The sequence below is a fragment of the Camellia sinensis genome, chromosome 4, assembly GCF_055761805.1.
Source record: "Camellia sinensis isolate YWXY chromosome 4, ASM5576180v1, whole genome shotgun sequence".
Taxonomy (NCBI): domain Eukaryota; kingdom Viridiplantae; phylum Streptophyta; class Magnoliopsida; order Ericales; family Theaceae; genus Camellia; species Camellia sinensis.
The window spans coordinates 80517861-80541835 of NC_138964.1; positions in this window are offsets into that span (position 1 = coordinate 80517861).

Sequence of the window (23975 nt, forward strand, 5' to 3'; positions counted from 1 at the left end):
CCTTTCCCCGAACTAGCACTCGGTACAGGAAAAGTCGATCTAGCAAAGCTACCCTGAGACTGCTGGGGATTAAAACCCTTCTGTCTCCTACCATCATTCTGACTATCCTGACTCCTCTTGGAGCCCTTCTGCCCTTCCTCCTCCTCCTGCATCATGATCTCCATATGGGCTGCAGCATCAACCATACGCCCATAATCCCGAATCATAGTTCCCCCAACTCTCAGCTTGAGGCCACGCCTTAACTTCTTCTCAAATTCAATACAACGGCGTTCCTCAGACGCCACCAACTCAGGTGCAAACCTGGACAAACTTGTAAATGCAGCCTCAAACTCGGTCACTGAAGAACTCGCCTGCTTAAGCTGACAAAACTGGTCTCGCAGCTTCTCCCTGATTACCGGAGATAAAAACTTCTCCTGGAAAGCATTCACAAAAGCCTCCCACGTACCTCCTATACGCCCCTTAGTAAACTTCCACCACTGACCCGCATCCCCCTTCAACTGGAAAGATGCCAAGGTCACTTTCAACCCCTCGTCTTCGATGCCAAGCATCTCAAACGTCTTCGTTGTCTGTTCGAGCCACTCATCTGCCTTAAGCGGCTCTTTAGGATCACCCACAAATTCATCCGAATTAGACCGGAAGAACTCCCTCTTTAGAAAGGAAGGTCCTGCATCCACAATAACAGCCTGAGCTTGATTCTCAGCTCTGAGAATGCCTACTGACTCCCTGAATGCACCTGCTATCTCTCGGGCTAGAGCGCCCATAGCCTGCTGGCCTACTGGCTCGGCCACATTGGCCTGGCCAATTCCCTCTTGAACTGCCGGAATCTCCTCTGGCACAGGCACCTCCTGCCTACCCGGCCTACCACGCCTACCGCGTCCTCGTCCTCGTCCTGACATCCTAATAAAGGAAACAACGACATTAGCACATTAATAAATGTGCCGAAGCTAAACACTCGCGTCCTAATGCAATGGACAACAATAATTCATTCCACGTAAGCACATAATCACATAAGCACCTACGAATTTCATTCCCGGATAATGATAGTCCCATTGCGTTACTATAGTTCCGGTTGGAAGCAGCAGTGATCAAGTGCCTTTCCAACAAGACTACAAGAAACTCAAGGGTCCAATCAACATCCTAGAAACTACATTCCATACCCACATAATCACATAAACATGTTATCACATAAGCATATAACATTACACTAAGCCTCTATCAAACGAGACGAACCCAATGTGATACTAATCACTTCCCACGTACCCAAAGTATTCAAACCCGGTACGCTCTGATACCAAGTTGTAACGCCCTAAAAAATAACCCATTATATATCATTGACATGCATTATTTAAAGAAGACAATTTATTAATTCATTCATCAGAGTATTTCTAAATAAAGCATTACATGTAACATCGAATAAAATGCCCTACAGGCTTACATCTTTCCAAGCCAACACTTGGATACAAAAATATGAGTTCTAACTCAATACAAGAAAAGCCCTAGGCTTGAATGTTTACATGTACTAATAATTAAAGACAATTAACCTAAGGTAGTCTTCTCCAATCCAGAAGCCAAACCCTCCCAAGCTAAGTCCTTGGAGGTAGTTTATCACCTGAACCTGAAAATGATGTTCCCATAAAGGGTGAGCCATAGCCCAGTAGAAATATACTAAACCACTTATAAGCAATGCATAAAGCAATAGCATTCAACAGATGGTTAACCAAGATAATCAATTACTTCATTTTACAGTCTCATGACACTATTGTCTAAGATACGTTTTACTTTCCAATTTTATCAACATGGCTCAGAACCTGGCCAAACTTACATCAGTGAATCACATATATAATATTCACATCCTTCCAATATCAACAAACAAATGAGACTCAAGCTCAAATCAAACACTTCATACTTCCAGATTGATACACATTTTAGTGTTGTATCAATAAAACACTTCTATATAAATAAGCACACATAAAAGTGATGCTAATGGAGTCCATCCCCTATCTCCTCCCAAACGAAATCCGGTTTAGAGGTCCATCCCCTATCTTCCCCTAAACCGTGGAGTACATCCCCTATCTCCTCCCACACACAAAACAATGTATGCAAATGCAATGCTCAATCAATACACGTATTTTCTGTATCAATGCCATAGTCAAAATTAATGACTTAACCATTGTGATTAGTTTCAGTTATTCCTAATCCACATGCAATGTCTACAACAATCACGACTATCCTCCACCGATAGCCCAAAACAGTTATTTCTAAACTGAAAATAACTATGTCAACAATTCAATAGACAAATGATACCAATTACCCAATTACGCCATTTAATCAATGAATTCCCCAATTCCATGAATTTAACCCTCTTTTCCCAATTCCATGAATTACTTATACAAATTAATTCAATAATACAACTAGGGTTTTTCCCAAAATTTACCAAAGTATCCCCAACATGTTAAAATACCAAAACTTAGAACAAAACCTATAAAATGGAGTAGGAAATCCCTACCTCGAAGAAAACAACACAAATGGTGAAGACAAAGATGAGTGCCCAAATACCAAAGTGCTCCAAATTGCCAAATGTTCAGATTAAATGGAAGCCCTCGACCCACTCTATCTTTTTAATGAAGGATCTAGGGTAGAAACACTCCCTAAGTGGATCAAATCTAAGAGAGAAGGTGAGTAGGGAGAAGGAGAAGTCGGACCTAGGGTTTGGAATCCAAAGAAGATGAAAAAGACTGATCAAAACCCGCTGCTGTGTATATAAACTGGACAGGCTCGCTCGAGCGAAGACTTGGTCGCTCGAGCGACCAGACACAAGAAACTACGCTCGAGTCAAGGAAGCCTTGCTCGAGCCATCAACCCAACAGCTCGCTCGAGCGAAAGAAAACTTGATCGAGCGAAGAACTCAAACCCTCAGGTCTGAACCCAGACACACGCTCGAGCGAAGGAACTATAGCTCGAGCGAATGATGAACTAACTCGCTCGAGCGAAGAAAAGCTCGCTCGAGCCAAGAATGCAAAGCTACAGGTCCATACAGGACGCCAACTCTCGCTCGAGCGACCAAACCCCAGCTCGAGCGAAGAACCAAAACGACATCTCGCTCGAGCGACCAACTCCTCGCTCGAGCGAAACATCAAAAACCTGGACAGCAACACTTGGTTTCTAAACCCAACCAACCTGAAACAAACCTGCCCAACACATCCTATAATTCCAAAAGAGAAAATAAAGGACAACAACAACAATTATACAATGACAGAATCTACGGAACCTAAGTCCGGATACAATAATCAAATGGGAAAAGACCGGGGTCGCTATAGAAGCCACATGGGAAAAAGAAGATGAGATACAACAACGTTACCCATATCTATTTGTGAATGAAGGTAACATAAGTTTGATGGACCAAACTTTCTAAATGGGGGAAGAATGTGACAACACCGTTTCGTATTATACTACTAAGTCATAATTATACTTGTGATTATATGCTTTTTGTGATCTTATGTATTTTATATTATGTATTAAATTGAAATTAAGGGCCATAGAGACGACCGAAACCAAAATTGATTGTACCATTGTGATCAGCATAATTTTTAGAGCATATAGTGAAATTTAATTAAAAATTAATTTAGATCAAAATAATTAGATTAAGTTGATTAATTTATGAAGGATTTATGAGTCTCAACCAAGTTTGCTTAGGCTCATGTAATTGAGCTCGTCATCAATACTTTGTAGAGATTATACAAAATATAGAGAGAGAAGTGAGCATTCAAGGGAAATGATGAAAGCATGGGGATTTTCTCAAGGAATTGAAGGATAGTAAAGCTAGGCTGAAGAACTTGCTAGGATTAGAGGAGTTGAAGGCTCTAGGTAAGTATTTGAACTCTAAAATCATGAACTTAAGTCATATAAATGTTAACTCAAGAAGAATGTGCATTTAAATATGTGAATTGAGAAAAGATTGTAGGAATTGTGATCAATTTCGGCATGCATGCATGAATTTGTTTTGATTCTTCAATTTTGAGCTTGAACCTTGTAAATTATGATGAATTGGAAATTATATCTAACATGCATGCATGAATTATCACGTTTTAGAGTCCAACTCTAAGTTTAAAAGTCTATAGATGCAAGATTTGAAAATGGTCCACATACATGAAGTTTACGGTTTGAATTTTGTTGAATTCATGGAATTTTGAGTTATGGGTTGAAGTTATCCTTAAATATTTGTTTTTGGGAGTGTTTATACACAAATGAACAAGACATGCATGAGTTTGGAACCACGAATGTGTGTTTGAAGGTCAAAACTGAATTCTGGGAATTCCAGAAATTCGATGGACCACTTAAGCAACCAAAATGTGGCTCGAGTGCACAATTCGAGCATCCAGTACTATTGCAGCCATTTAAGGTTTGCTCGAGCAATTGAAAGACAGATCAAGCGACCACCTATTTATTTTTTGTCTTGACTTGAGCGACCAAGAAGTTTGCTTGACGATAAAATGAGAGCATCCCGTACTTTTGCAGACTGAGGGGTTCGCTTGAGGAACTAATGTTGCGCTGGAGCGAAGTGCCCTATTTAAGGAAACTTTAAAAAGTTGTTTTATGTTTCAATTTCCATTCTATGCATTTCTGAGCATTCTGAGGCATGCATTGAGCATCCTAAATGAACTAAAGAGTTAGAAATAAGCCTAAGAAAGATAAATGAATTAAGGAACATATTGAATAATATTGTGACTCAATTTCTGTATGTGTTACGAATTGTATAGGGTCAACTTTGAGGACGAATCAATCAACTGAACTTTGTGAGTATTATCTTAGTAAAGATATTTTACTTATATTCTATTTTTGATTCTTCACATATGGTAAGCTTTTCTGAACCAATGTTTTGATAAGTGCGAATGAGTTTCTATCTTCTGTTTGAACAATATAATAACAATGGAAGTGTTATCTGTACAAGTGAATGACAAGAGATAGACATGAACAGTAGACCCAAGGTCATTCTATATATATTTGAATTATGGGGCGAAGTTGCTCGATATATCTAAATTGGGCTTAAGGAGGTCTTGTGTATCTGATAAAGTCGACACATGGTCATTCTAGATTTCTGATAAGACTAATTGATTGATATGATATGACTGAATCTCTAACAAGTTTGAATGACTGATATGCAATTGCAATAATTGAATAGCCAATATATACTGGAAATGATTGGACCCAAGGTCGTTCTGATAAGAGATGACTGAATCCAATTGGTGAGTCCGTTAACTGTTGGACCTGAGGTCACTCTGTACGCTGTTGGGCCCAAGGTTGTTCTGTTGAGTGATGATTGAACTTGTACTGTATATTCTTCTATATCTTGGACCTAAGGTCGTTCTGTCACATGTTGGACCCGAGATTGTTCTGATGTAAAATGCTTACTTATTATATATGCTTATTGATTAGATATGCTTATCTACTAAAAGGGACTCATTCACTCAACCCCTTAACTTTGGTATTATTCACTGGGCATTAGCTCACTCTTTATTGATATGTATATAGGTGAGCAACAGGATGTCCAGTCCCACCCCTAGTGATCCTGTGAGAGATGTCAACTTATGTGGAGTCAACCAAGGTCGCCTCATGCAAGAGGCTTTACTTTTGATTTTCCTTTTGTTTTCTTTTGTGATCACGTGTGACCAAGTCTATATATAACCTTGGTTTTCACCAAGACTTTTTTTGAATGATCCTGGACTTATGTATATATAAATATTCTAAATGATTGTCTAGCGTGAGTTATTAATATAATGTGAAAAGCTTTTGTTATGCCACATATGCACAGCTCATTGGACAAAATTTTTAATCTTGCTTCTACATCTAGCCCCCTATTAATATTAAACATAACTGATTTTTGTCTGAGGTCGTAGGTAATCACATGATTACTGCCCAGTTATGGTCCTAAACTCTAGGGACAGGTTTGGGTCATGACAAAAATAATCTTCGAACATCTAATAGATATCACCAATTTTACATATAACTACAAATATAAACTCTATCAAGATTTTTAACCTCATTTGCACTTGAATATAATTTGAAATTGAAGAAAAAAATGAGAGAGTTTGAGGGTTTTTTACTTACTTAGCAATGAGATGGTGAAATAGTAAGAAGATTTTAACTTTCTTTTATCTTTCTTCTGTCCTTCTAGCACTTCCTTACCAGCAAATTTTTTTTTTTATTTTTTTTAAAACTTTGCTCTTGCTTTCTCTTCGATCAATCAATGATGGAGAATTGCATGTGCATATATAGATTCATAGACCACTCAACCCTCTATTTTTTCTTCATCATGATATATGATAATAAATCTCTCAATATCCAATGTTTACATCATAGCCTATGTATCGCTTTCTATGCAAAGACATAGGTGGTGGCGAATAATAAATTTATAATATTGTGTATTTGTGTGGGTTTCTTAAAATCAGTTGAATAAAGTTTTCAACTAAGCATTTACCAAGGGTAATTATTAAGTTGAATCCTTGTAAAAGATAGTTAGAAATGAAAAATTTTGAAAACCTGCAAAATTATTATTCATAGTAATGTTTTTCTTAGTAAATAAATTGGAATATTGTATTTATTAATCATTTTCTAGATAAGATTAATTTATTAATATTCACAAATGCATTTATCAAAATAAATAAATACGGGTTCTCACAACCTATCCTCCTAAAAATAAATTGTCATCGAATAAATTAATTTTTACCTTTATATTTGAAAAGTTGGAGGTAGTTAACGCATATCATGTAGAGTCGTTCCGATGTCGACTCTTCCATCCCACGATATCGCCAGAGAACTCGAACAAATGGTGTGGTTTTACCTCATAAATTTTTCTGGCGATGATCTAAAATTTTGACAGACTTTTACTCAAATGTCACATCTTCATCAAGATTAATTTCTTCCCAGTTGATGATGTGAGAAGGGTGCTGCTCGTATTTCCATAGCATAGAAATGTGAAAAACATTATGTACGCCAGCCAATTAAGGTAGTGGAGCCAAATGATAAGCCACTTTTCCTACTCTACTCAAAATTTCAAAAGGTTCGCTAAAACGAGGTGATTGATTTCCCTTCTTTTTAAAATCAACAACTCCTTGATGAGGTTGGATCTTCAGGATCACATGATCTCCAACTTTAAATGTCAAAGGTCTTCTCTCTAATCCGCATAACTTTTCTGCCTACTCTAGGTGATTTCATGTCTTTGTCTTATTAATTTCACATTCTCTGTGGTTTCTTGAACTAACTCTATTCCTAACCGAGGTGCTTCTCTAACTTCCGTCCAACATATCGGCGATCGACAAGGTCATCCATACATAGCCTCATAAGGTGCCAAACTAATACTTGCTTGAAAACTATTATTCTAAGCGAGCTTGATTAGTGGTAAATGCCTCTCCCAATTACCCTTGAAATCCATCACATAGGCTCAAAGCATGTCTTTCAAAGTCTAAATCGTTACCATCAATTTGAGAGTGAAAGGCCATATTAAAACACAATTCTGTACCCATAGCCTTTTGTAAAATTTTCCAAAATTATGACGTAAAGCAAGGGTCAGGGTCTAACACTATTGAGACATGCAACCCAATGATTCCACAAAGAAATAATCGATTTAATGATTTGAGTGTATCTGTCGGCCCTACTAGTAGAAAATGAGTCGTTTTAATTAATCGATCAACCACAACCCAAATGGCATCAAGCCCTTGCAGTGACCGAGGCAATCCAGTTACAAAATGCACCCTTATGTGTTCCCATTTCCATTAAGGTATTGGCAAATGTTGCAGCTTTCTTGCCGACTTCTGATGTTCTGTCTTCACTTGCTAACACGTTAGGCACTTAGATATGAATTGAGCAACGTCCCTCTTCATTCCAGTCTACCAATACTGCCACTTGAGATCTTTGTACATCTTGTTTCCCATTGGATGGATTGCAAAAACCGATTGCTGAAACTCTTTGAGTACTTCTTCCCTCAATTGTTTGATGTTTGACACAAAAATTTGACCAAGATACCTCAAACTACCATCTAGATAGAGTGCCCAATTAGGTGAGGATTCTCCTAACACTAATCGTGACTTAATAAAGTCATTCTCTTGATCAAATCCTTAGGTTCTAGCACTTTGGTAAGAAATTAGTGTGCTACAACTATTGCGAACAAATTAGCTTTTTTCATTTTGAGTTCCTGGTTGTAACCTAAACTCATTCACAGTGCTCATCACTTCCTATTCTTTAATTACTATGTTGGTCAAGATTTCTCTCGACTTTCGACTTAGTACATCAGCTACAACATTAACCTTCTCAGGATGACATGACAAAGTGAATTGGTAATCTTCAAGGCATTCCATCCAACGTTTCTACACCATGTACAAATCCCTTGTGTGAACAAATACTTCAAGATTTTATGGTCAGTAAAGAGTTCAAACTTTTTGCCATAAAGGTATTGTCACCAAGTCTTAAGTGCATAGACCACAACCGCCAACTCCAAATTATGGGTTGGGTAGTTCTTCTCGTGGTTCTTCAATTGTCTCAGCTCATAAGCCACTACTTTTCCATTTTGCATTAATATGCTTCCGAATCCTTCTTTGGAAGCATCACAATACATACTATAATCAATGTTGCATTCTAGTATGATTTAGAATAGAGACGTTTGTTAACTTATTTTATTTTATTTTTATGCTCCAGAAATGATCACTCTCAAGTTTCATTCCATTCAAACTTGACTCATTTCTCTGTCAGACATGCCATTGGCTTGGCTAATTTGAAGAAGTCTTGTATGAAACTTCTGTAATAATTCACTAATCCCAATAAACTACAAATCCTAATGTAGTCTTAGGTTATTTCCATTCCATTACTACTTCTACTTTAAATGGGTCTACTGATATCCCGAATTCGAACACAACATAATCTAAGAATTTTACTCCTTCAACCAAAATTTGCATTTACTAGCTTTAGCATACAACTAATTCTCCCTTAGAACTTACAAAATATCTCACAAATACTGCTCATGATCTTCTTCTGATTGTGAGTACACCAAAATGTCAGTGATGAACATTACTGCAAATTGATCTAAGTAGGGAGTGAAATTTTTTTTCATTAAGGCATAACGGGTTCAAAAATGTAGTCGTTGGTATATTGTCTTCTTTGACAAGTAGTTGGTGGTATCCAGACCTAAGGTCAATTTTGGAAGAACATTTTGAACCTCTCAATTGATCGAATAAGTCATCAATTATTGGTAAAGGGCATCGATTCTTAATAGTGACTCAATTGTGTTGCCGATAATCAATGCATAACTTCAGGGTTTTGTTATTGTCCTTGTCGCACAATGTCACTGCTCCTTATGGAGGCATACTAAGTTTGATGAATTTTTTGTTCAATAATTCCTGCAATTGTGTCTTCAATGCTCAAAGTTCTGCTAGCGCCATATGATGTGGTGCCATGGATATTGGTGATGTCCTAGGTTTCAGTTCGATCATAAAATCTAGCTCACGCTTTGAAGGTAATTCCGATAGTTCCATAGGAAAAACGTCTACATATTTGCACATCACAAGAGGTAGTCCCAAACCCTTTCAATCTTCATCATCCTACATTAAATTGACCAACCATCTAGCTAGTTCCTCATTCCTCTGTTATTTATGACACATCGAGAATAAAGAATCTTGTCTATTCCCCTTAAATTAGAAACATGTACCATTAGGAGAGTATGACTTCACTACCTTACGATAACAATTGATAATTACTCGGTGGACTGACAAGTAGTTTATTTATTTATTTATTTTTTTGGATTACATCAAAGTTTGACATTTCAATGACTTTTAGGTTGCAGGTCAACGAATTTTAAATCACATGACTGAAACAGGAAATCTACTCAAATCAAATTACCTATTGGTAATGCTACACTAATGACTATGTCAAGTTGCTCTGATTTTAAGCCCAAAGTTAGTGCACATGCAATAAAGATGAAAGAATATGAAGTGGCAAAATAAAATAATACTATGAAGCTATAACAATGGCATCAATTAACACAAGGATTTAAATGGAATTTGAATAAAAGGTACAAAGTAATGAATGGAATGATGGTTTTAGACTTCAATGGAGTCAAAGTTATGGAAATAGTGGGCAAACTAGATATTTGACTTGCAAATGCATTGGTCATTCGCGTTTCAAACTAAATTTCCCAGATTCGTTACTCAGTAAAGACTAAAAGAAAGTAACTACGGATACAACTAAGAATTAAGCTAAGATGGTTATCATGACTAATAAGTTGGTTGCAATAATAGTAAATCACATAAGCCTATTCAACTAATGCATAACACTATGCCTCAATTGAGATTAGATCTCTTCACATTGTTCCTTTGTATTCTAACATGAAGCTCTTTCTCTGGTCAGAGCCAAGTGCTTAATCTAATTATCCAATTCCTTGAAGTGGGTTTTTCATCCTTTAAATTGAAAGGGTTTCCTCCATATGGTAGGGAGAAAAAAACTAAATATAACCACAAGTAATTTAAACCCAAAAGATAGGCTCTGTAACACCCCCAAATTTTCTAACCTTACCGTCACGACCCAAACCCGACCCTAGAGGTTTAGGACGTAACCGGCCAACAATCATTAAATTACCTATGGCCTCAGATATAATTATAAAAATATATTTAAATATACGGTGCCTATAGCAGAAGCAATTATGCAATGTGTCTATTGACCTATGCATACATGCCATGATCAGTAACATACATATTATATCTCATATCACACTTAATATTATATGCCATAACATTTGCACACATTCATTATATGTACATAGCCCAAAAGCAAAACTTATAACATCATAGACTACACGAAACCCAAAGTTCTCAAGCTTGGCCAAAACAACACTAGAGCCCCGACCTAGACGTGCAACTTGGTGGCTTTACAAAAGACTGACTCTGATGCGGTCTCTAATGTGGAACTCCCAAATGCTCACCTACATACATATAAATAAGCAAAGTGAGATGGAAGCCTAATGAGTAATCTCCATGTAAGGGGTTAAATAAATGAGCCTTATGTCTTATTTAATCAATATAAAGATCTTGACATATTTAAATTCATTTTGAAAGCACATAGTATGAAATATCGTTCATTGATCCTTTCATAACTTACCAAATAGCGAAGTTCATACTTTTCTTTTAATCACATTTACAGAATGACCTCAGGTCCACAAAGCAGCCTCAAGCCCAACAGATGATACAAAATGGCCTCGGGCCCACACTTCATACAAAATGGCCTCGGGCACAATAATATATCAGAATGGCCTAAGGCCTAACATATGACAAGACGACCTCAGGTCCAATATATCAAAACAGCCTCGGGCCCATATATGACAAAACAACCTCAGGTCCAATATATCCAAACGGCCTCGGGCCTATATATGGAAAAACAACCTCGGGTCCAACATATCAAAATGGCCTTGAGCTCACATATGACAAAACGACCTTGGGTCCAATATATCAAAATGGCCTCGGGCCCACGTATGACAAAATGACCTGGTGTCCAATATATCAAAACGGCTTCAGGTCCATATATGACAAAACGACCTTGGGTCCATATTGCACATGTCATATAACATTCATAAAACTCATTCATTTCGATTCAAACACAATTTCAGAATAAGCTATCGCACTTGGATCAAAATGATTATTTAAGAACGTATCTTTACAATTATATTACTCACCGTGATTTAGGCCTTAATTAACTTGCTGAATTACCATACAAGACAATCGTCAAAGATTGACATCATATAGAACGTTTATAGCGAATCATTAGCTTATACAAAATGCCCAACATGGATCATAGACAAATAACAGTTACTAAGGGTCAAAGTACAATTTCTCAATTTATCATAATTGTTGCTCAAAAGGAAACTCATTCATTCATTCAAAAACTTACCATAGCTTAATTACTCTGAAGATTTCAAGCATATTTTATCATTTCGAAAACACTCGTCAAGGTACATAATGTATGCAAAGCTTCTCAATTGCCAAGTATTTCATATGAAAATACTGTTACAAAGAAATTACTCACAGTACTTGGTTGGATGATACTCTTTAACGACTCAGCCTCCAGAAACATAACCAAGCATAGGGTTCGTTTGGTTTGTATTTCTGAAAAATGTTTGAGAAATTTTCTCTACAAATAAGTTTTTAAAAGTAATCAAACCAAACAAATTTTTTCAAAAAAATTTCTCAAAACTTGTAAACCAAACAAGTTTTCCAAACAAATCTCTCTCTCACACACATGAAACCAATCACTTTTTTCAAAACTCTCTCTCAAAATAATTTTCCAAAACATCTTTTGCAAAAAACCAAACCAAACAACTTTTCGTACTTTTTATTTCTAAAACACATCTCTCAAACACAAACCAAACATACTCATAACATTTCAAAACACACTACCTTCAATTCACTCAATCAATTTATTCGTTATATATCTGTTCAATCATTCTCCATTATTTAATTTCTCTCAAGTGTTTAATGCTAATCTTCTCTATAAGTGAATCACGTACAAAACATGTGCCAAATATGTACTTTAAATGACCCTAAATGTTCATGACTTAAATTAACATTTCCTACTACAATTTCAAGTGTCTTTCATTGAAAATATCATGTTTACATATTTAAGGTTTAAGGAAATAGCAAGAAGCAAAAGGAACTAAGTTAGGGTAGGAAATGGCATGAAACAGCTAAAAGAAAATAAATAGCCTTCCCTAATTTGAGCATATCTATTTGTGTACGTAGAATTTCGATGTGATACCACACCATTAGAAACTAGACTGTTAGGGCTTGAATTTAGGCTTAAGAATCTCTTAAAATAGAGTCCAGATGAATGAGATATAACGTTGAAGTAATCAGTCACATGGTGTTCATCCAAGGTTATTCAGAAGTCTTCAAAAATGGAATGCAAATTCGTAGATCAATCCCATGATAACAGATGCAACGTTGAAGTAATCAGTCACATGGTGTTCATAATTCATATATCCCAATATCCTATAGAATCAGTTGTATAGTACGATAATACTGAAGCATTCACTCGTAAAATGTATTAAATCCATATACTTCCAAGTAGTTGAGGTTTTTAATCCCAGATAGTGTTCACATTCAATATAATCTGTTGTTAACAATTCCCCCAGCATCAGATTAAAATATGGTGACATGGATACATCCATTCTCTAAAACCATAAAACCCATGGTAGCAAAATATGTTCCCAATCAATCGAAGGTATGGGTTTACATATTGTTCATATTGGATAGTCTATTATTAGCAGTCCAAATAAAGTCTTCAAAATATGTTAAGTCTTCAAAACATATTCAAGTTCTTGATTTATCATTTCCCTTAGTAAGCATAACATTGTCATTCATTTATAAACAATTCATAGTTCCCCCGTAATGAAATCAAATCAAATTCCATTCTATCCCATCATTCTCAAACAGAGTTTTGTCCTAAAGGTCATAGTCAAATCATCTAGATAGACAAATGGGCAGTCTCACATTTTGTTTTAAGTTCATGAATTCTCACAGTTATACCATAGTCATATCGTGATGGTTCATATCATCTCAAAGTCATATCAATGGGTATCATATCGTATTCAATATAACAATTCTCAAATAAGTCCACATATAGGTGTGCAGGTTCATAATTATGTATAGCATAGAGTTTACTATCCGGGATATATAACCAAGTCGCATAATCATCATAGAATTATAGTTTTGATAGTCTAGTCAATAGGAATAAGTAACATAACAATCATTCCAAGCAAAGGTATATATATATATATATATATTAGTCTAAAATTAAGTAACACATATGTTTTCATTCACATCAACAAAGGTACCTTGATTAGCATTCACTCTTGTAGTAACAAGTTTCGTCATTGGTAATAATCCAGCTAAGCTAGTGGTGGGTCTATTCACAGTTTGACCAGCCTGAGGACAATTTCTCACTGTATGGCCTATCTTACCACACCAATAACAAGCTCCAGAAATTCAATAATAGATTCCCCAATGCTTTTTCCCACATTCTGAAAAAATTGGTGCTGAACCATTTCTTTGGGCGAGTTTATATTGGCTCGATGTTCCTGACTTCGATTTCTTTGTCTTTGAAAATTCCTCATTCTCATCAGTACTTTGTCTTTTTTCGTTCCATACAGAAGATCGGTTGATATTAACTTTAGCCATAAATGCCTGGTCTAACACATCAGCATAGTTTGTTAATTTCAGCACATTAGCTGTCTCTTGGATTGAGTTTTAGAGTCTTCCATGAAACAATGGTGGTTTCATTTTCTTGACCTCTTTTGTCAATACGATAATTCGGTCATCCGCTTGATGTTATTGCATAGACGGAATTGGCATTGGGAGTAGAGGTGGCGGTTGTTTCCATTGTTGTTGCCATTCTTGTTGTCATCCCAATCTTTCCGCCATCTCATGTATCACTCTTTCTATTTTGTCTAGTCTTGATGAGGTTGACTCCTCTAGTTCATCGCCTCTTGTACTCACTATTTTCTAACAGATACTAAAAGTTACACATAAACATAGACATATTTACACATAAGCACATACTCTCATATTCAAAATTCACATATCTTGGGTGCACAATTGATCATATACTTGATAGATGATAACATACAGAACACGTATCAAATAAATGCATACGTAATAGATGATTGCATACTTGTCAAATATTGCACGTTGAATACTTATCAAATAAATGAACATTTAATAGATGAATGAAATTATCAATTCCATTCTACAACTCCTATTGCTTAAATGGACATGTGTGTGAGATATAACTCATGCTTTGATACCACTCTGCCATGACCACAGCCTACCTCCAGAGGTTTAGGATGTAACCGGCCAGTAATCATGAAATTACCTACGACCACAAACAGAATTGTAAAAATATATTTAAATATACAAGGCCTATAGTGGAGGCAATTATGAAATGTGTCTGTTGAGTTGTTCATACATGCCATGATCTGTAACATACATATTATATCATATACCATAACACTTACACACATTCATTATGTATACACAACCCAAAAGCAAAACTTATAACATCATAAACTATACAAAGCCCAAGCTTCTCAAACTTGGCCAAAACAACACTAGAGCCTCGACCTAGAGGTGCAACTTGGGTGGCTTTACAAAAGACTAACTTTGATGCGGTCTCTAATCAGTAACTCCCAGATGCTCACCTATATACATATAAACAAACGGAGTGAGCTGGAAGCCTAATGAGTAATTTCCATGCAAGGGGTTAAATGAATGAGCCTTATGTCTTATTTAATCAGTATAAAGATCTTGACATATTTAAACTCATTTCGAAAGCACATAGTATCAAATACCGTTCATTGATCCTTTCGTAGCTTACAAAATAATGAAGTTGTAGACACCCCATTTTTGACCGTCCTCAAGACCTGGACGTCACAACTGTAGACACCCCATTTTTGACCGTCCTCAAGACCTGGACGTCACCGTTTGAACACTCGGTGATTATCCATGTTTGTGTTCGTTTGGAGTTCCCGGAAGTCTCGGCTCGCGCGCCTTGCTTCAGGATCCCCGAACTTGACCGTTTAGTGTCTGGTTTTGCACCGAACACTTGTGTTTTGCCTTGAAAGGGCAGGGAATGCCTTATGAGGCATCCCCACACACCACCGGCAGTGGTTGGAGGCCACCGGATGGTCTTTCTCTTCCATCGGCACTTTTGTTTGCCGGTCGGCACACTTTATTGTCGGTCGGCATAATATGTTGCCGGTCGGCACTGTTTTTTGCCGAAATAGCTTTTTTGGGCAGCCGACCACTGTTCATCCACCTTTTGGAGATATTTTGTGCCAGCTGTGATAGCTGGCACCAACTCTTCCCCCCTCCATACACGTGTATTGAGGGATTTCCCTCTAGCCAAGCTTGTTGTATAAGCTTTGCAAGAGGGAGTCCTATAAGAGAGGGGCTTTCCTCTTGGTTCTAGGTTAGAAAGTTAGAAGCAAAAACCAGCCTTTAGAGATATAGATACATATTATCTCTATACCTCTCTCTCTCTCCCTTCTTGTGTGTGTTTCTTAGCTCAAAAGGTGGTTTTTACCTTACTTTTGCACCATTACACACACCATTACACCTTATTCCGAGATTGAGGGACTTGGGGGGTTGTTTCTTGAGTTTTTGGACTGGTTTTGATCAAAAGAAGAGGGCTAGACCATTTGTTCTTCAAGGGTTCTTCAACGGTGAGCATCTTGCTTTTTATTCCCCAAACTTGCAATAGTTTTCTACCTATCTTGCTTGCTGTTTTAGCTCTTATGTATAACATGAAAAAGGCTCATATTTTCCTGCTCTAGCACTTTCATTAAGGTCACTTTGTGGTTTGAGTGCAAACTCACCCTTATAGGCTTTGTTTGATCCATTTTGTTGCTCCTTTCATAAGGTTTTGTTCACTTCAGTGTTTTGGTCTTTTGACCACTGAAAATCAGTGTATTTTAGTGTCAAAAAAGGATGGTTTGAAGTCTTGCATAGGGGAGGGACACCCCTCTCCCTTCATGGTTTGTTTCCTTGCTTATTGAGCTCAAAAGGGTAGCATGTGTGCTTGATGATCCTTGGCCTCATTTCAGAATTTTTTTAGGCATTTTAGGTCATATGCAACCTCTGTTTTTGGCCGGATTTATGCCTCCTTGCATGCTTGTAATACTTGCTTTGTATTGCTCTACTTTGCTTAGAAGTACATATCATGATTAGGCCATGATTCTTGTGAGAGTTGGCTTAGTTCCATGAAGTTTTTGGTGTTGTTTTTCCATGCTTAAGGTTTGTTGGTTATCCATTTAGTCATGCTTGACATGTGTGTTAGAGTTGCTTTGTATTTTTGCTTAAAAGCTTTGAGCATGTCGACCTCTAGCATGTATGTTTGTGATTACCCTCATGATTTAACATCATCTAAGGACCACATTTTAGTCCAAGAATCATGCTTGTATGTGTGCATGCATGGCCTCTTTCATGCCTTGAGGGTGTGTCCTCTTATGCCTAGGAATGAGCCTTAGTGCATATGCTTCATGGGAGATACTTTAGCTGCCATATTAGGAGTTTTTTTCGGGTCCTATTTTGCATGCAAAAATTCCTTTTTTTACTTGCTTTGATCATGCCATGAGAGGTCATGTTGGTGGGGGAAAGTTGTCCCCTTTTGTGCCTTAACTTTGGGACCTTGAGTTTGCTTGTTAACATGAGTTGATTGTCTATCATTTTGAGCATTTTTGGTGCTGTTTAGAGGAGAATAAAGGTCCGCACCTTTATCACTTTTAGGCCCTCTTGCATGCTTGCTTCATGTTTGTTGCATGGTTACTCCATTAAGCCTTGTAGCATATCAATTCCACGGTCAAATTGGTCCATGTTTGCATCATGTTTGTACCTTGTATGCTTGGCATAATACATTTTGTCATGTTGGTTGCATAATGTTTGTTGTGCTTTACATCTTGGTGGCATAGTGCATTTGAGCCTTATTAGCATAACATGCATTGCATTTACTCGGTTTGGGGTGTCAGACCAAGTGTGGGAATCAAGGACCATTCATACTTCAAGTGATGTAATGTGCCTCGATTCCCGGTCATCGGGACCTTTGACTTCGCCTTGATAAGGCCCCGGTTTTCATTTTATTTTGTTGCATACATCCTTACATTAAGTGGCAAGTTTGATCCCTTGAGTCATCATGCACCATTGATGGCTCAAAGATCGAAGGTCATGCTTCTTTGAGTTCAAAATATGATAGGAAGTATGACCATGCTTACATGTGTCCAAGAACTCCATGCCATGCACTGTCTGTTCTCTGTTTGCTGTCAAATTGTCTTCTGCAGGAAGTTTCTGCCGACCGGCAGAATTTAGTGCCGACCGGCACTATCTGGAGTGCCGATGAATCCAATAAAATGCCGATGGGAATTGTGAAGTGCCGGTGGTAATTCTGTCCGGCCGGTGGTGCTCTGCAGGATGCAAGCTCCAGTACTTTGGTAATTTTCAGAAAGACAAGGCAGTACAAATAGAGGTGACAGGAGTACAGTACGGGTTTTTCGGGTAAGACGGATTCGAGCATGCATCATTCGCGTATCCCGAGGCAGAGGCTGCGGCTACCCTTTTCTTTCCTTCGCCACCTTTCCTTGAAATTAAATTAGAAATTTTTGTAATAATTTTATTTGTTTATTATTTGGGACTGTAATATTCATTCGGACCCTCTGAGTGAGGGTAAACATGTAATAAGTGTGGGTGAGTGTGTGTATGTCTTCCAATCCCCATTTCTTTCTTCCCTTTTATTTACCTGCTTATGATGGTAGACTAGGGCATTTTTGAAATTAGCATACCATATGATATGCATGCGTGCATTCATGCATTTGTTGACATGCACCAGGCTCGGTACATCATACTAACCGCATTCGTCTTTTCAAATTTTAAAATCGAATACATGAATCAGTTGGTTGCATATCGTATGCCATATTTAGGTTAACCGAGCCCAACTAAAATTGCATCTTGTATGTGTTGCAGTAGGCAAAAAAAAAAAACATGAACTAGGACATGCACATTTGCTAACTAGTTTATTGTTTTGGCACGGAGTACAATGTAAGTGGTTATGCTTTAGCATCCAACATGCGTGTGAATGTTGCCATAATAGTATGCTTGCCATGCGGCTAAGTGTTTTCATGAGATAAACTGCTTGAATGCCTGTGGGTGGAGGTCAAATTGCTTCAATTGGGATAAGGCGTTAAAACTGTATTTTTTTTTTTTTAAGCCCACTAGATAGTGGCAAAACCATTTTTTCCAAAAGCCCACTTGAGGGTGGCAAAATCTGCATTTTAGCCTACTTGCGAGTAGCAAACCATTTTCAAAACAAACATGAAATGCTTTGTTCCAATTTGGGCGATTTGGTCTATACTTGTTTGCTGCGCGCACAACATAGTAATTCTAGGCTAATAACCGGATTAAGAACACATAACGTTTTCAAAATTGGATATCACGGTTAGTAGAGGCCAGTCTTCGGACTGGGCGAAAGGGGGTGCTCATAGCTGACCTTCCCCGATCGTACCCAAGCTCCCGAGCCGAGACAACTCCGGTGATGACGGACATTTGGCCTTCGGCACCGAGTCAGGGTTTCCTAAATTTCCCCATTTTAAAAATATTTAGGTGGCAACTCTGTATCTGGCAAAGCAGTCCATGTTTGGCACTTCTTTTCAAAAAAAATCTGTTTCTCAAAACGATTTGCCGGATTTGGACTCTTTGGTTCAAGATTAAGAACCGTGACACAAATCGAGTCCGAACTGTTGCATGAGGCCCGCGGGCGCGTCTACAGTTTCTGGCGACTCTGCTGGGGAATTTAGAGAGCTTGACTCGAACGCGTGATATCCCATTTTGACTTCATTTATGTGTTTCTTTGCATTGCATGTGCATTGGTGCGCCTAGGAACACAGTGTTTGCCATCTGCCATTCCTGAACGGTTTGCCGGAGGCTTGTCTTGTCAAGGCATGTCCATAAGGCTGACCGGCTATGGGCTCTGACAGCATGGGAACACAAACCCTGGTTTACCGGGGCACCCTTTTGACCATTCGACCTAGTGCATATTCGGAATCCGTAGTGACCATTCCAAACTAGGACAGGTTGCTTAACCGATAGGTTGTTTGAAACCGCTGTGTGCGTAGTGAAACCCTAGCTCCTGACAAAATAGGACAGGGAAACCCTACCCCAACATAGGGGTGTTTTGGCTCTCTCTTACTTGCTATGTGCTTTTAGAGTGTATCTCTATAGAAATGCATATACCAGTTTACAAGTCTGGGCATCAGGCCTGTGGGCATCAGCATCAGTATTTGGGGAATCCGTTTTACCTGAGGGTATCAGTTTGCAGGCAGATATTTGGGAAACAGTGATCAGTATTGGGTACATTCATCCTAGTATGCTCAAATCTGTTCCAGTGAAATTAGGCTGAGATGCTCTCTGTTTTCCCTTTTGCAAGGTAGTCCTGGAACCATAGCTTCAGAAGGTTCCGATATCCCCCGAGGTTCATCGGACTTGTGCTGATAGACTTTGTCAGGTCAGAGATTCAGTTCAAGGGTAATTAGAGCCAGAGAAGGCTAGTCAGGCACAGGCCACCAGTACAACAGCTACCAGATCAGTGATCTTTGAGCAGTCGGGCTGAGATTCCCGAGCCTATTGCCGACACAGATATACCGGTTGCTCAGTTAGATTAGAACAGTATGTCGAGTCTAGAAGAGATGGTGCGCCAACTCCAGGATAGTATGAAAGCCATGCAGCAAGATGCTGTCCGTCAAGCGGAATTCGCCAAACAACAGGCTGTGGCCATAACCCAACAGGCAGAGACAATTGCCAGATTGGAGCAGCAAACTGGAGTATCTACTTCGCACCAGACTCCTTCCCCACCAAGAGTTCCCATACTCGGGGAGGCAACCCACGTCCAGGAGGATACCGACCTTCCAACGGGGCCAGCTCCGCCCCCGATCCCGCCTCAACTATCCAAAGCACCCACTCCTATCAATCAATCGGATTCTCCCTTCGAGTCCGAGGTGGACCCCATGGCATTAAAAATGAGCAAGCTTGAAAAGCTGTTTGAGAAATCTCAAGGCGTGAAGTCCATTCCGGACATTGGAGACGGATACACTGACGCAGCTGTGACGCTGCCAGATCGATTTAAGATGCCGCAAATCGATCGTTTTGATGGATCTGAGGATCCCATGGTACACCTGCGACTATTTTCAGACGTCCTAAGACCAATGGGCCTCACTAGATTGCAGAAGCTGTCTTTGTTTGGCCGGACCCTGTCGGGTGTAGCGGCCGCATGGTATGCAAAATTGGAGGATGACGTCAAGAGAAGTTGGGATGAGATGGCTGAGGCCTTCGTTGCACAATATTCATACAATACACAAATCGAGATTACGACCCATGATCTTGAGACGACGAGGCAGGAGCCTAAGGAGAGCTTCTCAGAATTCGTGGCCCGCTGGAGGGCCAAGGCCTCAATGATGACCATTAGGCCAACAGATAAGGATCAAATACGGATGATTGTGCGCAATCTCCAGCCTAAGCTAATGCAGAGAATGATTGTAATCCCCTTTCCCACTTTCTCAGATTTACACGATATGGGGGTACAAATCGAAGATGCAATGAGGCAAGGTCTGTTTGACCAGGATAAGGAGCAGCCCAGGAGGGCATTTTCCCGCAATTCTAATATGACCACCAGTGGTGATGCAGGTTCAAGATCTTCTGAAGTAGACATGGTTACCACCACTGCATCAAAAACAGCCACCTCATTCACCGGTGCATCCGGAAGTAGCTCACAAAAAACCAAATATCCACCTCGAGTCAAGAGGGTCTTCACCCCACTTCATATGCCTTTGTCAAAGGCTCTAGAGGTCTTACTCCGGAAAGGACATCTGAAACCGTTGGAACAACGGCCCCTACCCGATCCTATCCCTGCAAAGCATGACCAGACTAAGTACTGTGCGTACCACCAACAAACCGGTCATGAGACCGATAGCTACTTTCGTCTGCGCCATGATGTACAGGATTTATTTGACAACAAGGTCATTGCCGCACCAACTCAGTAAAGTCTATCACCACTGGATCAGTGAACTCGGGGGATAGTACGAATATGTGATCAGGGGATGAACCACCTGTGGGCGGCACTCAGTTTACTCTAGATGTGGCGTTTGGCACGCACTGTTTCAAGCATTTTACGAATGCTAGTTTTTGTGTTTTCTGACTTGGGTATTCGGTCAGTCCTCTCAATTTGTATTGAGTCAGTCTTTTCATACTGAGTCAGTCGGGTCTGTCTTGTTGTATCGAGTCTGTCCTGTTTTGTTAAAGTCGGGTGATTCCGGGGGTGTTACTTCGAATATCACTATTTTGCTTTGTGTTTGTCCTTTTGAGTCTGTTTCTGCCAGGGAGCCAGTTGTGCCAACAGATTTGAATGAACAGCAGTGATTTTCATACTCTTGTGTTTGCTTCTGCCGTGTGCCAGTTGTGCCAGAAGTTTGAATGAGATGACAGTGCTCTTCACCTGCCTTTTCTGTGCCTTTGAAGTCATTGTAATGACCTAAGTTTTCCAAAACTTTTTTCGAAACATTGTGATAAAAACAAAGAGGAAAGAATTCCTTGGCTTTTTCAAAATTTAATCAATTGAGAGAAAGAGAGGCATGCTAAGCCCTTAATGATCGAGATCATGCTTGTTAATGTGAGTACTGAGAAGGATCCTCACTTGATCCAGATTGGTCCCACACTGTCTTCAGCACGAGCGATCTGTCGCTTTCTTAAAAACTTTCAAAAACAAAATGTTTTGCGCAGTCCTGCGAAGACCTGTGTGGAATCGCTCTTGAGATTGTGCAGCCTAGGATCGCTCTCAGCCTCGAGACTCGACCCCTCATTTTCAAACCTTGAACTTGGATTCAGAAGGTTCAATGATCAACCACAATGTGAAGCCTGTGTGGCCTGATTTGAAGCAGCCCATGAATTAGGGGCAGGGAAGTCAGACCAAGAAGATCAGATGTCATCAAAAGAAGCTTGCAAAGCTAGATCAGAAGTATCCCTGGAACTAGGGGCAAAAATGCCAGATGTGCTCGAAGAGCCGAAGATTGGTCGTCCTGCAAATCAATGAAGACCGGCAAGAACGCCAAATCCCAGAGGGAGGAAAGAGAAAGTATTGTTAAAGAAAAATTGAGTTCCGATCTACAACACTAGGGGCAAATCCAGCCCCCATGGGATGGACTCCTGCATTGTCAGCGAACAACAGTCACTCTTCTGGATTCAGACGGATTCGAGATCTCAGAACCATTTGACATGGACAAAGCTACACTTTTACCCTTTGAGAGGCTCGCTGGGCCGAAAACCCGGAAGGGCGACCCAGGCAAAAGTTAGAGCAAGAGAAAAATACAAAAAAGAAAAAATGCAAAGAAAAGAACAAAAAAAAGAAAATCAAAAAAAGGAAATGAAATGAAAAGAAATGAAAAGAAAAGAAATGAAAAGAATTGAAAAGAAAAAGAAGAACAAAGCTCGCAAGGTCGAAAACCCGCAACGGGCGCCTTGGCAAAAGTTAGAGCCTAAAAAGGAGAGGTTAATACCTGAGTGTACCTTAACCCCGAACTACGTAAGGCTTGATTCCCATCATTGGGATACGTAGGCAACTTCATTCCGAAGTCCAGCCGTAAAATACTTCAAATTCAACTTGTGTCCATGTGATGGTTCTAGTCATCTTTGTCTTTTCTGTATCCGGGAGTTCGGTTGCAATCATCGCTCTGAGGACTGATTACAATGCGCTACGGTGCCATTCAGACAAGGGGCAACTTTCCATTGCCATTCAATGCGCTGCGGTGCCGTGCAAACAAGGGGCAACTTTCTGTTGCCATGCAGCTCTCTTCGAGCAAAGGGGGCAATTTTTGTCCAGATCCGAGGTTGTATGTCTCAAGAGTAAGTTCCGCGCTTGTTAAGCATCGGTCGTTTGCAAAAATAGTTTTTGAGAATTTTTACTGAGGTTGAATAATTTTCTCGAAAATTGTTCCATCTTTTCCAAAAACTGGACTATTTCTTGCACCCAAAAAGGGAAAATTTTCAGTGCTCATAGCCTGACTTGCATGATTTCACATCAAAAATCGAACAAGTGTGTTAATCTAACTCTCATATTGGTCAAAATTGTTTTCGTAGAAAACAAAATAAAAAATGGTCAAAATGATGAACTAGGGGCACAATTGAGTCAGGCTTCCTGTCTTTTCCCCATTTTCAACATACTTGCCAAGAAGGGCACTCTACCTGCCAGAAAAGGGCACCTCTGAAGCTGACCGCAAAAGGGTAGAAGGCTCTCACATCCTCCACGCAATGAGGTATCAAGCCAAGTGCGAAGCACGGACGGGAACGGATCAAGATGTTCCACTCCCTCATCTGGACAGATCTAACCACGTCCAAACTCCCCAGCAGGGCATC